This window comes from Leuciscus leuciscus, assembly GCF_965113295.1.
Source record: "Leuciscus leuciscus genome assembly, chromosome: 7".
NCBI classification, from domain to species: Eukaryota; Metazoa; Chordata; class Actinopteri; order Cypriniformes; family Leuciscidae; genus Leuciscus; species Leuciscus leuciscus.
In genome coordinates, this window is record NC_138731.1 from 17,612,197 (window position 1) to 17,617,226 (window position 5,030).

At 44.9% G+C, this 5,030-nt stretch overlaps 1 long non-coding RNA gene across 1 annotated transcript; it reads right to left on the reverse strand.

The window, feature by feature from the left end:
• Window positions 1–504, reverse strand: LOC309503807. The gene is made up of 3 exons (XR_014207875.1): window positions 454–504; window positions 158–246; window positions 1–56 (listed from the first exon to the last, which is right to left on the reverse strand). It is a non-coding gene; the product is annotated as an uncharacterized lncRNA (long non-coding RNA).
• Between the last annotated feature and the right edge of the window lie 4,526 nt (window positions 505–5,030).

The window sequence follows — 5,030 nt, forward strand, 5'->3', positions numbered from 1 at the left end:
CTTGCCACTCTTCTTTAATAGTTTTTTTTATCCTCCTGTCAAAGTGCTCCCGCTCACTGATAAAAATAAATAAAAAAGCAAAAGTTGAATAGTGGTAGAAACAATGGTTATTTATAAATAATGGCAGGATGTCATGTTTCAACATTTTTTCCTTTACCTTGCGTCAATGACAGGTCCTCGCAGGAATTTCTCCTCAGCCTCCAAGATGGACACATGTTCCACAACAGCGAGAGCACAGATGATGGACTACCAGAGAAAGAATTGAGATTTATCACAGCCCGCATGTTTATTTTTTTATTTTATTTTTTTCAACAAAATCAAAAGTTCCTTTTCTATATTAAGCACAAACTATTATTTTTAGAGCAATGGTCTAACATTATGGATAAACTATTTGACATTAAAAACAATGTGAATCTGTAACCATGCAGAGCACAACTAACACACAAGACCTACCTCTGGAAAAAGGACATCCATAATGAATCTGATCTGGTCACTGTGGGTGTGCTGTGCAGAAATGTATGTGTAAGTTGTTTATTTACTAGACAAGCTATTGGTTTAGAATGCAGTTAAAAAAAATGCATTCTTGATGCATGAACCTGAATGTGGTTATCGGTTCCTCTTGCCACAATGAAGTCCACCAGAGCCTGGTTGGACAACATTCGGTTCCTCTCGGCAACAACATGTTGTGGCAAGTCATGTGTTAATCCTGGAAAACACCTGTAAAGAGGTCGTAATGTCCCTTCAGTCAGGCATCTTGCCTCCTCGGTCCATGCCTTTTAAAAAAGAAAGAAAAATCTACTTTGTTGGCCCCCAATAGGACAACTCTTGTTATGGACAATAAACAGGCTGCATTGATAATTTAATGTGTAATTAATAATTAAATATAATTAATGTATAATGTATAAATAATTTAGTGACCTGTAATGCCTCAGTTTGGTCAATTATTTCTACTGACAAGAAAGATTTTAATTTTCTTAAGTAGCTAAAGCAAACACACACCTTTATGAGATACAAGTTAAAAAGAACTAAAGACAGAGTATGATAAAACACACATTAAGTGCACATACATTTGTCCAGATCAGTAAGTTATTTTAAGAAAACTGTATATTAAGATATACATTAGAGAATTAGATCATCTCCTTTATAAGAAACAACTCAAACCAAAATCTACATTCAAACCATATGGGACCAAAGTTTTTAATGTGGGTTTTATCATGCATGACGTATGAATTATTTGACAAAATATTTGAGTGAGTGTGCAGTTCAACTCTTTTTACTTAGAGACAGAGATTTGCATACATACATACATGCCTATTATAAAAGTGTATTTTGTGTGTTCACATCATAGACTGAAAAAAAAAAAAAAAACACACATTTCCAATATCCACTGTAATGTTGCTCCAGAAACCATGTGGAGTATACTTAAATGCAAGGAGTAAACAGGGTCTTACCAGAAGAAGCCATGTCACGCAAGCTAAAGACAGACAACAAGATAACAATTTTTAAAAGTGAGTGAGACAGAGCGGGTAAAGAGAAGACTAGGGGCAGCCTAACCTCTCTCGAAATAAATTATAGACCCATATTTTGAATTGATATCGCATCAATCGTTTATAAATAATAAATGTTGCATCATTACAATACAATCAACAACAATAACTTTAGCAGATTATTTAACATACCTCAATTCGTATCGCTTCAAGAAGGTCTGCTGCTATCATAGACAGTAGCCTATAAGGCTGCTAAGGTCTGCTGCACGGATATATGACCAGAGCCCATCTACGGAGTCCTATTGTACCTATTAAGTCCTATTATACCGAATTTTGGTTGTAGGTCCACCAGAGTTCCACTGGGGGCGATCGCCCATGAGTGCAAAATGCATGGGAGTCAATGGGGCTAGCGGCTAAATTTGTCTCTTCTACCCGATTGCCGTTGAGAAATCTTAGATTTGATTGTAGGTTTTGCAAGTTCAACATGGGTTATAGGTTGAAAGTTGAATGAACGAGTACTTATGTCCTTTCGATTTCTTACAGGTTGAGTTGTTGTTGCCCATAACACACTAGCATTCTGCTTATAAACGCTGATTGGTCAGTGAAGGAATGATTACGACCAGAGATACCGCTTGATGACATCGTGGCATCCGAAGTGGGACCAGAAACAAACAAAACAAAAACTCGTCTAGCACGTGTATTTACCTGTGTCAGCTGTGTTGTCGATGCCTCGAGAGAAAAGAAAGTGCAGAGCGCGAAAGCACCAAAGTGACTGAAGGATTGCCGTAAAGCAGTATCTCTGGTCGTACGATGTGTGACACTTTAAAATACTTTTTAAAGCAAATAGGTGACTCTAAAAAATCTAACACCAGCAATGTGTAATTTCTTTGCATCTCCTTTCGAATACAATATTCAAATTTCTAGACAAAAAATTATATCCTGAGAAAAGTGGATTTTGATGGGTATATAGCCATAGACCTCCATTCATTCTGCACTCGCCTGCGACGTGTTACTGCAGCCAGTCCAGAAACCGGAAGTAAATAGAGAGTGACGATTCTCTTCCTATTAGACATTCTCTGATATGACTAGGCTCATATACTAATATACAGCCTCCCCCTACTGGACACATCAGGAACAACAGGGGCGTAAAACTGCCAGGGGCGTATATCATATATCGTCTCGGTTACTAGCGTAACCTCGGTTCTCTCTAGTTGGACGCCCTCAAACGTCACGTCCCGCCAGAATGGGCGTGGCTTAGGTCTATATAAGCCCAGTCCCAATAGGATGCTTTTTGATTTTTCAATCCCTTCAGCGAAGTACTCACATCGCTGGATCTCTGGAAGGAAGCCTGCGCCGTAGAGAAAGCACTTCAGCGGGATGAGCAATCTGCTTCGTGGATATAAGTGCCTGAGGAAGCCGGCCGCCTTCAGCCGCCTTTACTGCTGCGCTATCCGGCGCCCATATCCTTTTTAAAAGTTTGTGTGCATTCGCGCCGCGACACACACTTTTTCCTTCTAAAAGAGCATGAGGTGTTGTTGCAAATGCCTGGTTCCAGCTCAGCGACGGGGACCGCCACATCTTGTGCGCTTCCTGCCTGGGCAGAAACCACGCTCAACTCGCACTCTCCCAGGGCGGCTGCCTGGAGTGCGAAATGATGACCATGTCGACACTGCGGGCTCGACTGGCATCATTTGACGTGGACTCTACCCCTCCGCTTCTCTCGTCTGGGCCGCGCCGCAAAAAGCGCAGCTCGCAGAGACCCCCAGAGGATGGTTTTCCCCGCGAAGACACGCCGGCTGTGTCCCCACGTGCTTCGTCGGTCGAGTCTCCCTCCTCGCTCATGGATGGCCGCCGCCCCGCGCCCGCCACCACCGTGCCGGACGAGTTCGAGGGAGACAACGCAGAGGAGGACAGCTGTTCTCTTCTCGCTTCGGGGAGTGAAGATTGGCCGGCCTCCATTCCGGACCCTGCCCCTTCCCTACAAGAGGCCAGTGGAGTACGGGCTAGCGTCGACGCTTAACTTCTCCGCCTCCTTACAAAGGCCGTGGAGGACCTCGGCCTCGATTGGTCGCTGCCCGAAGAGCCCGCGCCCAACAGGCTCGACGGATGCTTCCTCTCTGGACCCCGCCCGATGCCTCAAACGAGGCCCACTCCTTTTCTGCCCGAGCTGCACGAGGTCGCCATTTTCCGCAAGGTTGCGCACCCCTGTCTCCTCGACACCATGGCCGTGCCACAAGTCTTCCAGGCCAACCTTCTCCGTTCTATGGACGAGGCTGGCCCAGATCCTGAAAACTTCACGGATCTTAGAAGCGCCACGGACTTAGCGCTACGAGCCACTAAGTCCGCTGCACAGGCCATTGGGAGGTTGATGGCGTCTCTCACCGTGACCGAGAGACACTTGTGGCTCACGCTTTCGGTCATGAAAGAAGCTGACTGAGCCACTTTCCTCGACGTGCCTGTGTCTCTGGCAGGTCTCTTCGGCCCGTCCGTCAAAGGGTTTGCTGAGCGCTACTCAGAGGTGCAGAAAACGTTGCAGGCCATGCGACACTTCATTCCCAGACGCTCGAGTTCCGCTACAGGCCGCTCCATAAAGCAGCCATCCAGCCGGAACACAGCGCCACTGCCTCGTCAGAGCTCGCGCTCCTCGAGCCGCCGCAGGCCTCCTTCTTCCCGAGGACCCAGGCCTAAGATCGCGCTGAATCCCGAGCCTCCCAAGTCTTCCTGACCACTCAGAGAAGACGCCGATGGTTGAGTACCGCTGCGGCCGGACCGCCATCAAAGACAGCACGCTTCGCTCTCGCAGTTCCCACAACAGATGTGACTGGAGGAGTGTATTTTGCAGCCAACGAGCCCGTTACACAACCCACTCGCCTGTACCCAAATGCCATTTTTACGGCGGCCCAGATAAATCTAAAAAAGAGCATTATGTCTGTTTCTCCGGCTCACGCCGAAGGTGTTTTAAAGGTAAATATTCATGTTAACAGACATTAGCGCTCTATAGTGCTCTAAAGTGAAACTTTTAAACTTTTAAAAACTTTAAATAACCATTGAATCAAAATAAAATGTTACTCTTATCTGTGAAATAAGCATGTGACCCGTTTCAACTCCACCACTCAAAGAATCGGAATCGAGAATCGATAAGAACTGGAGCCAAAATTGTTGCTGAATACCCCCTGAAACTGGGTAGTTGCGCCCTTGAATCAGGTCAACGTGTGATCATCAATGAGTTAATCTCTGAGCTGGTGTGAGTGAGTGGAGGTGGGGCTAATTTGCATATTCATTGAACCATTTATACTAAATGAAGCAAGGGTGTAGAGTTATATTCAAGCCATTTTAAGGCATGACATTTTTTTTTCAAGGAACAAAACTTTGAAATATGTAATTTTGATGATCAAAGATGAGTTTTAAGGGATAAAATGATTGACTATGGGGAAACTGTGCAGATGAACTGACTCCAGCTTGGCTCCCTATATTTCAAAAATCTTTGGGCATTGTTATTGTTCCCAGCCTTTGGAAAAGGGCTGTGATCATGCCGGTTCTAAA